The following is a 12,287-nucleotide window of genomic DNA, read 5'->3' on the forward strand; positions in this document are numbered from 1 at the left end:
CTTACACCCATCAGATTGGCTAAGATAAAAAACTCATGTGACATCATATGGTGGAGAGGTTGTGGAGAAAGGGGAACCCTTCTCCACTGCTGGTGAGAATGTAAACTTGTACAACCACTCTGGAAATCAATCTGGCGCTTTTTTAGACAATTAAGAATAGCTCTTCCTCAAGATCCAGCCATACCACCTGTAGCCATATATCCAAAAGAGGCTCAAGTACACAACAAGATATTTGATCAACCATGTTTGTAGCAACTTTATTTTGTAATAGCCAGAAGGTGGAAACGACCAAGATGCCCCTCAACTAAGGAATGGATACAGAAAGTGTGGCACATCTACGCAATGGAATACTACTCAGCAATAAAAAAACAAGGAAATTATGAAATTTGCAGGTAAATGGTGGGAACCAGAAGAGATCATCCTGAGTGAGCTATCCCAGAAGCAGAAAGACACACAGGGTATATGCTCACTCATAAGTGGATATGAGACATATACTGTAAGATAAACCTACTAAAATCTGTACACCTAAAGAAACTAATGAAGAGGGAGAACTCTGGCTAAAATCTCAATCCCTGTCCAGAAAGGCAAAGAGGATGGACATCAGAAGAAGGAGAAAACAGGGAACAAGTTAGGAGCTTGCCACAGAGGGCCTCTGAAAGGCTCTGCCCTGCAGACTATCAAAGCAGATGCTGAGACTTATGGCCAACTTTGAGGAGATTGCAGGGAATCTTATGAAAGAAGTGGGAGTTAGTAAGACCCAGATGGTACAGGAGCTCCACAAGGAGAACAACAGATCCAAAAAATCTGGCCACATGGGTCTTCCCTGAGACTGATAGTCCAACCAATTTGCATGTATGGAGATATCCTAGAACCCCTGCACAGATGTAGCCCATGACAGTTCAGCTTCCTAGTGGGTTCCATAGTAAAGGGAACAGGGACTGTCTCTGACAAGAACTGATTGGCCTGCTCTTTGATCACCTCCCACTGAGTGGGGAGCAGCCTTGCCAGGCCACAGAGGAAGACAATGCAGCCACTCCTAATGAGACCTAACAGACTATGATCAGAAGGAAGGTAAAGAAGACCTCCCCTTGGTTGGTATACGAGTCTCAGGAAAGACCCCTGTGCTCAAAATTTTTTTTTGGTTCTGTTGCTCTCCTTGTGAATCTCTCCAGATTCTCTGTCCTCTCCAGATCTTACTATTATTTCCCCCTTCTTTCATAAGATTCCCTGCATTCTGCCCAAAGTTTAGCCCTAAGTCTCAACATTTGCTTTGATAGTCTGCAGGGCAGAGCCTTTCAGATGCCCTCTGTGGGAGGCTCCTAATTTGTTTCCTGTTTTATTCTTCTTCTGGTGTCCATCCTCTTTGCCTTTCGGAGTGGTACCATGCATGGAGATAACCTAGCACCCCTGCACAGATGTAGCCCATGACAGTTCAGTGTCCAAGTGGGTTACATAGTAATGGGAACAGGGACTGATTCTGACATAAACTTATTGGCCTGCTCTTTGATCACAGGCCACAGAGGAAGACAATGCAGCCACTTCTGATGAGACCTAACAGACTAGGATCAGAAGGAAGAAAAAGAAACCTTCTCCTACCAGTGGACTTAGGGAGGGGAGTGTATGGAGAAGGGGGAGGAAAGGAGGGACTGGGAGGGGAGAAGGGAGGGAACTAGAGGGGGGATACAAAGTAAATAAAGTATAATTAAAAATAAAAAAAGATGACCTCCCCTACCAGTGGACTTGGGGAGGGGCATGCATGGAGAAGGAGGAGGAAGGGAGGGGTTGGGGGGGAGGAGGAAGGGAACTACAGGGGGGATACAAAGTAAATAAAGTGTAATTAATAAAAAAAATAAAAAAAATATTTTTCAGTATGTATCTCAGTTGAACAGGTCTGTTAGCTTTTGAGTTGGAGTAAATAAACAAAACCAGCCCTTCCCTAAGATAATATCATCTTCAAGACCTGAGCAACAGAAAATGACAAATAATTATCTCAATACATATTCTGTATTCCCAATACGTTCCCCTAACCAATCCAGTCAGTCACTTGGTCACTTAAAGGCCAACACAAATGATAACAATCTGCATCAACAGACTCAGAAATGCTAAGAAGCTTAGCAATATGTTTCTAACAGCATTAAAAGTGACTCTGAAAAGCATTCATGTCTAGAAAGCAAGGTATTATAGAGAAATAGCATGTCTGAGTTTGTAAGCAATTATTTAGTCAAAATTTTTCTTTTTTCTTTTTTTAAAGTAGAATAGGATATATATATACACACACATATATACATTAATGTGTTCATTTTACATCTTGATTGTAACCCTCTCCTACTCTCTTCCTGGTCCCTCTTTCCCTCTTCCCCTCATTCCCCTCCCCTAGTCCTCAGAAAGGGGAAAGCCCTCCTCCCTTACTAACTGGCCATACTATAAAGTCTCATCAGGACTGCCTGCATCCTCTTCCTCTGTCTGCCGCTCTGATCCTGAGTGACAGAAACCAGACCCAGAAAGACACACATGGTATATACCCACTTATAAGTGGATATTAGCCATTCAGTACAGGATAACCATACTACAATCCCCAGACCTAACGAAGCTAAGTAACAAAGAGGACCCTAGAGCAGATATTTAATTCTCCTTCAGATAGAATAGAATAGATACTGAAAGCATTTGAAGAGAGGGAACAGTACTGGAGCCTACCAAAGATGTCCTCTGAAAGACTCCACCCAGCAAGGGATTGAAGCAGAGGATGAGGCTCACAGCCAAATTTTGGGTAGAGTACAGGGGGTCTTGTAAAACTTTTCTTTAGGACATACTAACCTGTACTACATAGATCCTCCACTATTGTTGAATACATCTTGGATTTTAAAGAAATCTTGCTAAATATTGGTATCAAAAAGTATAATAAAAAAAAAACACCATCCTTTTTATTTCTAAATAAGATTATAAAATTGCTATGATTATACATAAATTAATATGTGTTTATACAATGTATATCTATGACATTTAAAAAATATTCATTGCATATTGAATAATGATTAGGTATACACTATTGTATATTATGGGACACAAATATATAATATAAAATAAATAACTATGTATCCATTTCATTTTATACTTCTCTATATCTCTTCTCTCTTCTGCCAAGGAAAGGCTTGGATATCCATTGTTCTTTTTAATTGTGTATTGGACTAGGTCATTAATTTTATTTTGTAAAAAAGTATTGGATTTTTTACAACTAAAAAATAAAAAAGGAGATAAATTGTCTCACTATGATCACTTGAAATATAAAACACAAAAAACAAAAACCAACTGTAGCATTGGTAATGGCGAAATGTTTCTTCAGCTTCGACTATAAAAATTTAACACAGGATTTTAGTTACATTCATTCTACAAATCTGTGAAAATATCCAGAGAGATAACCTGACCATTGAGGAAGAATGAGAGTCGTGTGGTTTTATTTTGTTGTTTGTTTGTTTTATGACATATTGTCATCTAGGGTGGTGGAGGTCTCTACCAGCATCTTGTTACTGTGGAAGGAGACATTTATAACCTCATGAGCATCAAGAAAACCATTTGAGCTCACTCGGGTTGCTGAAGCACTACTCAGTATCTGGAATTCAGCTTGTTCCCACACTATTAATATTCAGAAACAGTATTTAATATATGAATGCCATGGATTAAGTACACATAATGGTCTTGTATTATTTTTCAGTCAAGTTTAAGCTAAGTTAATCAGGTAAATCTCAAAACACTTTCACATTAGTAATAAGTTAGTAGTGACCTCTTTCTTTCTTCCCTTCTCCCTTCTTTCCTTTCTGTTTCTGTTTGTTTTTATTTTTCTTCTTTCTCTTATTTTTTGGAGTAATGAGAATTAAATATTAGACCTCATGAGTGCAAGGCACACACTCTTACATTGAGCTCATTCCCAGTCCTTTATATTGATGTTAATTTTTCCTCTTAAGTATAACACATATGATAAGAAAAGAAAATTAATATGGCACAGGTTATAAAATAAACCAGATGCCACCCTTTGGGTTAGCAGATGCATGGACTACTTCTAGACAACAGTCTGAGTGAAAGGTGTCTTCTTAGGTCTTAAGATAAATGACAACAACAATCTGTCCTTTGCCTTTATGACATCAGCTGCTCCATGAACATGGCTCAAATGTGAATAACATATGAGCTGTTGAGATTCTGTGTGGATAATTTGTCTTTACGGTGACTTAAGTTAAACATAGTTTCAAGAAAGAAATGTAATTTTCTACATTAAACCCTTAATATTGTTTATTTAGTTGTGCTAAATACTTTAATATTCTATCTAATTATTTGGAGTATCTGTATGTAGAATTTTTTTGTGAATATAAATGGCATCTTTTGAAATATCTGCATTGATTTTTTTAAATGAATTGGCTTTAAGTTGATGCTATCTGATAACAACACATCTGTAGCTCTTTGGACACAAATTATTTTAGTCCTTGTGGGGTAATCTATGAACCACGTTTTGGACCTAATACTACGTTAGACTCTATATTACCAAGAATTGATGAATGGTTCAGATTGTGCAATGGGATTCTGATTTACTATAAGAATTCATGGAACACCAAAATATTTATGGTCACAATGCAATCAATATGGTGATCCATCCTGAAAATAAAGTTTGGACTTTGACTTTGTTTACCTACCCAATTTTCATATGCTGAAAAGTTTTGTATATAGTTATATTTTCAATAAAATACTATATAATAAAAGTGTATAATAGTAATATATCTAGATATTATCATTACAGTTTATGAATCAAACACTTGTTTATTGTATACCAAAATGAGTTCTGGGAGTACTGCAATAAATAAACTAAGCAAAACTTTGATTTTTTGGAGCAGACATTGAGGACTCATATCCAGTATATATAAAAAACTAAAGAAGCTGAAAAGCAGCAAACCAAGTAATCCACTTAAAAAATGGGGAACAGAGCTAAACAGAGAACTCTCTGTAGAGGAATATCGAATGGCAGAGAAGCATTTAAAGAAATGTTCAACCTCATTAGCCATTAGGGAAATGCAAATCAAAACAACCCTGAGATTTCACCTTACACCCATCAGAATGGCCAAGATGAAAAACTCAAGGGACAACACATGCTGGAGAGGTTGTGGAGAAAGGGGAACCCTCCTCCACTGCTGGTGGGAATGTAAACTTGTACAACCACTCTGGAAATCAATCTGGCTCTTTCTCAGACAACTAGGAATTGTGCTTCCCCAAGATCCAGCCATACCACTCCTAGGCATATATTCAAAAGAGGCTCAAGTACACAAAAAGGACATTTTCTCAACCATGTTTGTAGCTGCTTTATTTGTAATAGCCAGAAGCTGGAAACAGCCCAGATGCCCCTCAACTGAAGAATGGATGCAGACATTGGGGTACATCTATACAATGGAGTATTACTCAGCAATGAAAAATAAGGAAATCATGAAATTTGCAGGTAAATAGTGGGACCTGAAAAGGATCATCCTGAGTGAGTTGTCCCAGAAGCAAAAAGACGCACACGGTATATACTCACTCATATAAACATACAACATAGGATAAACCCACTAAAATCTGTACATCTAAACAAACTAAGCAAAAGTGAGGACCCTAACTAAAACGCTCAATCCCCATCCTGAAAGGCAAAGAGGATAGACATCAGAAGAAGAAGGAAACAGGAAACAACCTAGGAACCTGCTACAGAGGGCCTCTGAAAGCCAGAAGAAGAAAACAGGAAACAACCTAGGAACCTGCCACAGAAGGCATCTGAAAGCCTCTGCCCTGCAGACTATCAAAGCAGATGCTGAGCCTGATGGCCAACTGATGGGCAGAGTGAATGGAATTTTATGTAAGAAGTGGGAAATAGCAAGAGCTGGAGAGGACAGGAACTCCACAAGGAGAGCAACAGAACAAGAAAATTTGAACACAGGGAACTTCCCAAAGACTCATACTCCAACCAAGGACTATTCATGGAGATAACCTAGAACCCCTGCACAGATGTAGCCCATGGCAGTTTAGTGTCCAAGTGGCTTACATAATGATGGGAAGAGGGACTGCCTCTGACATAAACTGATTGGCCTGCTCTTTGATCACCTCCCCTTGAGGGGAGAGCAGCCTTACCAGGCCACAGAAGAAGACAATGCAGCCACTCCTGATGTGATCTGATAGACTAAGATCAGAAGGAAGGAGAGGAGGACCTCCCCTATCAGTAGACGTGGGGAGGAGCATGCATGAAAAAAGGGGAGGTAGGGTGGGATCGGGAGGGGAGGAGGGAGGGACTTATGGGGGGATACAAAATTAATAAAGTGTAATTAATAATAATAATAAAGAAAAAAGAAAACTAAACATGAAGATAAATAAAAATATATGAATAAAAAGATAGTATATTTGTGAATCTCTTTGAAATCTATCACACAATCTTTCTAAACAAAGCAGGAAGTTATTGCTAACTGATTTTCAAATTGTTTGGAGATTATTAAGAAGAATCAAAGCAACTGGAGGCATCAGTGGGGTGGAACTGCTGTGGCTTGACTCAGAGTGACTCTTCCAGTGTGAATAACTATCAAATTCTGCTAAATAAAATGTGCTAGGGAAATAAATATAAAAAATTCAGCAGTTAATGTTATTTCTTTAGAGGGGTAGATGAAGAAATAAAATTGCCATATGGGAACAAAATCTCTGCAAAGGGACACTCACCAGCAGAACAGAAGGATTTTAGCTCTGCATCCTGCTTGCCACGTCTGGGGAAAACATCATTTAAAAACTGACATTGCTTTTCTACTTTGTAGATCATTTTAAAATGAGAAAATAGATATTTGGTGCCTTTATCTAAGATACCACTGTGCTATATGTCTTATGTTCATCCATAATATGAAACTGCTTGTTTAGACAGCAACAGATCAATCCTAGAGGAAAGAAGATACAACAGGAGTAAAACATTTCACCACAGTACCATCCCCCTGCTTGTCCATATTGCACATGCTGAAGGACACCTACTTCTTTTCACATCCCACACATTGACAACTTGCCTTCTCTCCCCTTCTGCCCCACACCATATGGCTCTCCTGATTGCAGATCTGTTCAATACATTCCTACTCATCTTCTGAAGTGAAAAAATGGTTTCTTTTGGTCAGGCTTCACTCAGCACGTCTTGGTGAGCAGGCTCTGAAAATTAATGTAGACATGAAGATATTAAGAAGGGAAATGCAACAGGGGAGCAATGTTTAGAACTTGTCCTAAGACAAGCTTTTAGTTTCAATCTAAGGCAAATTTAAAGACGAACATATACTTTGTGTATCTCTCTACTAAACAAGACTTTTGTGGTGATGGATGTATATTCGAGGTACAGACCAAACCATATCAACAGAAGTACAATCAATTGACTTGTTTTTGGTTTTGTTGTTGCTATAGTTTTACAAAACAAAATTCAACAACAACAAAATACTCTTTAAAAAATTCTGCTGCCTCCCCTCCCTGGCAATGGTTAAAGAGGCACCTTGTTGGCAGTGTTTTCATATAAGTCAGGGGAAGAGCAGATGGTCGTTCTTTGTTCAACCTAGCTTGATGTCTGGCTTGGTGGCCAAAGATGTTTCATGACTAGGACACACAAAAATGGTGCTGAAAACTATTAAATAATGTTGCCATATATACACACAACTTATACAAAATTTTCAAAAAGTCAGTGAGTTTAATGCAAAATGAAAAAAAGTTAAAACTTCTAAAAAGAAACTTAAAAAAATCTGCATAGCTTTGCATTTTGCAATGAGCATTTATATATGATACCCAAACCACTATTTTTATAAAATAGTAAATTACACTTTACCAGAGCTTGAAATAATTTAAAATATGAAATTTATTCTTAATAATAGTGTACAAATATTGCCACAATAACAAAAAGTGACAAAGTAACAAAGAAGTTTATCTAAGACACATGAAGAACAGAAATCCAATTTTAAACAATGAATATAAGATTTATATAAACCACACTAAATTAAATGTTGAGATAGTAACAAATAAATACCAATAATGTCACTGTAATTTAATGTTAGCAAAATATGAGATATGAGGCAATGAGATGCCAAACTGAATATATGAGAAGTGAATACATAAAAACGCATGCTAGCTGGATACACCAAATATTAATGTGACAAAATAAGAAATGCCATTCTTTGTAGCTGGGCATTAAGGATGGTTTTCAATACAATTAAAATAGTATGACAACTCATGGATTCTTTCTTAATAAGGTATCTTAAATAATATTAAAATATTTCTGACATTCCTATTATGACATAAAGTACAATTTTGTTCCCCTCCAATGGTACATTTTCTAACTGAAGAAAAATATTTTATGCCTGCAAAAATTGAACTACAGTCCACATAATCTCATGAATTTCTTTGGTGAGAAATTTTGGTTTGGCTTTTCTAACACTATATAGCTCGTCTTTCAGCCTCTGAATCAAAGCATAGCATTTCCTCTACATCCTGGCTCATTTATAAAATATGAAATGAACTGATTGTAGCCAGAAGAAAATTGTATAAAATTTTCCCTAGTATTTGAAGTTCAAAAATTAAATTAAAGTCTTTGTTTCTCTTTTCTCAAGTGTTCCCTACAAGTCAACTCTTTCAAAGCAAAAATTGATGGGCAGGAAATGAGCCATGGAAAATATAGGTATTTACTAATAAAGCAGGTATCGTGTTACTAAGGTAACACAGCTTTATTCAGTTGCTGGTTGAAATCACTAGGATATTGATCTGTAGAATCTATATCAAATTGTTTCTTTTTAGTCTACACACCTTCTCCTGATTATGCTATGGATGTTTCAAAGAACCTTTGTGCATCTTATAAGTTCATTTCTGCCTTGCTTACTTTAGTATATTATTTCATTTCACAGAAATGTATGATTCAACATCCTTAAGTCCTTGGTCAATAACTGCAGATTTACAAAGGCATCCTGGGTCCCTACTCAAGTCAGTTCTTCTTCTGTCTCCTAATTTGTTTCCTAACCATATTAGATTTTCGGTGGGGGGATAGCATATGAATGCATTGATACCAGACCTATGAGCTTTTAGTTTTAAATTTCTATATCAATCCATGTTATTCCCTAACATGTTACTCCTAAGTCATTTTTATCCGATCCAGGCTTTAACAATCTTAAAAATAACTCTGAGTTCAGACAGAAACTAGATCCTTAAGGTCAGTCACAGTGAACTTATAATGAAAAGAACAAAACTTGTATAAAGGTTAACAAACTGTAAAAATTAGAGAGGGTTAAAATTTTCCACTCAATTTTCTTTTACTTAGAAAATTTTAATAATGCAATCTTGTTATGAAAATGGAGATCATGAAATGTTTGAAGATTTTTTCTCCTTGTGTTTTAAGTCACCTATAAAATGAACAATTTAATTTATATGAAAATATTCTCAAGGATGCTACTATATTTTTAAATTATCATGAGAAAATTATGCATGCCAACTAGAAATATAGAACGTTGAATACTGTTATTATGTGAATATATATATAAGAAAGTATATTCTGGCCTGGAAAAGATAGAGACTTAAAGTGAGAAGAAATCACAGAGGCATGTTCATTTCTAAAAGAGTTATCGTTTTCAGATTGCTAAATCAATGTATCTGCTTTTTTATTGCAGTAGACAGAGCATCTAACAAAAATTTAAATTTTAATGAAGTTAATGAGTTTTCATCCACTGACTATTGAGATAGCATAAATTTTTTGAGGTGTTCTTCTATTTAGTAAATAAAATAACACAGCATAGTTTATTAACAAAGTTATATTTTATTGTGCACATATTCATTATTACTAACTTGTGAACTCTGTACAAGCATACAACATATATTCAATATTTTACTTGTCATTCCTGCTTGGATATAACTTGTTTAGGTCCATGCCCTACCACTCTATTCTTTCCAATTCCTCTCCTATCCTCCATTCTACTTTTTCCTTCTATATTCATGTATGTCTTTCAGCCATTTTGAATTAATACATATAACTGTCATGTCATGTCTGACACCCTTTGCATCTTATAGTCTTCTATCATTCTCTTCAAAATTATCCCTAAACATTGGGAGAGGCAATGTAATATAGCTGTCTTTTAGAACTGAGCAATCTATAATCTTATTATCTGCAAATTGATCATTTTGGATCTTCATATTAATTGTCTATCGCAAAACACAGTATTGTTTTGGGAGTATTCTCATATCTAATACTGGGGTTTGTTAGATAGAATACGGTTCTTTGGAGGGTATTATCATTCCCTTGTGGCATTACTTAATTTAAATCTCTCTCTCACACAAATACACACACACACACACACACACACACACACATAATGTAAACATTCACTTATGTATATTAAAATATTATTTGTAATTTTAGGTAAACATAAAACAATGTGATTCTTTGTGACTTTTGCAAACATGTAATATTGTTAAGTTGTAATAACTTACATAACTGTTTAAAATTGTCAAAACAGAGAATAGATTTGAGTTAAATGCTAGTTATTTAAAACAGATGGTATTTATAATTTTATTGCTTACCCTTATACTCTGTTTGGAGTCACAATATTGTGTAGAACATAAAAATTTATTGGTATAATGGATTACTAAAAATCATCACCTAGGCCCACTACACATATGTACCCAATGGGCAGCTTTGTTTTCGTGTGGGTTCCCTAGTAAGGGATAAGGGGCCAACTCTGACATGGACTTTGCTGCCTGTTTTTTAAACACTTCTCCCTGGCAGAGCTGCCTTGCCAGGCCACAGTGGAAGAGGATGTTCTCAGTCCTGATGTAACTTGATGTGCTGGGATAGGTAGGTGAAAGGGCCTCTCCTTTTCTGAGGGGTAAAGGAGATGAGGTAGGGGGAAGAGACAGAGAGACGGTGGGCCCTAGAGGAGAGGACTGAGTGATCAACAACTGGAATGTAAAGTAAACAAATATATTAATTAAATATATTAAAAAAATAATATCACCAACTCAAGCCCAGAAACTTGAACCTGTGTTTCTATGACCTTTAGTGGAGTATTCACTATTTATATCTTATCTAAAATCCTAACTTTGGGTCAAAGGTTTTGTGTAGGAGGGAAGACTGGTGGTGTCCTTCTCCCACCACAGGACGTCCTACCTGGATATGGATATTGGAGGTGGCCACTTCAGTCTCCATCTGCCCTGGTGCTAGGAGTCTCAGCTAGAGTTACCCCCATATCTTCCAAGCAGCTTACCCTGATGCATATCTTCAGCCTGTCCCAGAGATGCCTTCCCCTCCAACCAGCATCAGTTTCACTTCTATCTCCTAGCCCTCTCACCTTCCTTTCCCATTCTCCCCACACCTGATCCCCACTTTCTTTCCCCACTCCCTCTCCCAACCAGTTCCCAATCCTTCCCCTTCCAAAGTCTAATTTTATTTCCCATTCTGAGTGAGATTCAGGCACCCTCCCTTGGACCCTTCTTGTTATTTAACTTCTTTGAGTCTGTGGATTGTAGTATGGTTATCCTGTACTAAATGGCTAAAAACTACTTGTAAGGGAGTACATATCATGTGAGTCTGGATATGGGTTACTTCACTCAGGTTAATCTTTTCTAGTTCAATCCATTTGTCTGCAAATTTCATGATTTCCTTGTTCTTAATAATTCCATTGTATAAAAGTATCATATTTTCTTTATCCATTCTTCAGTTGAGGGAAATCTGGGTTATTTACAGTTTCTGGCTATTACAAATAAAGCTGCTATGAAAATAGTTGAGCTAATGTCTTTGTGGTATGATGGAGCATCTTTTGGGTATATGCTCAGGAGCAGTAAGCTGAGTCTTGAGGTAGAACTATTCCCAATTTTCTGAGAAAGCACAAGGTTGATTTCCAAAGTGGTGGTTGTACTTCGTTATTGCTGTTTTGAAGTACTAGGTTAAACCTGGTGTTTCAAGCAGTACAGGTGAGTGGTATGCAACAGAACCTCACCCCTTACAGCGTGTAACTCACTCAATATCCAAGAATAGCTAAAATAATGAGAAATAACCTGCTTGTGCATCAGGTTCCAGCAGCCTACTTCTGGCTTTGCTTTGATAAGATAAATAAAAACCATCAAAGACAGATACTTGTTCAACAGAGGATGAAACAAATTTGATAAACTAAACATAAAGATGTGTATGTTGTATAGGGGCCATTTAGCAAAGAATGTAGGTCGTCTATCCATACACTAACTTTTTACAAACATCTGACCAACCAGAAAGTCTGTCCAATAACATAATGGCTTTTCAATAA

The 12,287-nt window shown here is 36.7% G+C and overlaps 1 non-coding gene across 1 annotated transcript; it reads left to right on the forward strand.

Moving 5' to 3' along the window:
• Nucleotides 1–7,483: 7,483 nt before the first annotated feature.
• LOC129671843 (small nucleolar RNA SNORA48) lies at nucleotides 7,484–7,624 on the forward strand. Its single transcript, XR_008719431.1, has one exon. It is a non-coding gene; the product is annotated as a small nucleolar RNA SNORA48 (small nucleolar RNA).
• The last annotated feature ends 4,663 nt before the right edge of the window (nucleotides 7,625–12,287 follow it).

Source organism: Psammomys obesus, unplaced genomic scaffold (assembly GCF_907164565.1).
Source record: "Psammomys obesus unplaced genomic scaffold, mPsaObe1.curated_primary_1811, whole genome shotgun sequence".
Classification (NCBI taxonomy): Eukaryota; Metazoa; Chordata; class Mammalia; order Rodentia; family Muridae; genus Psammomys; species Psammomys obesus.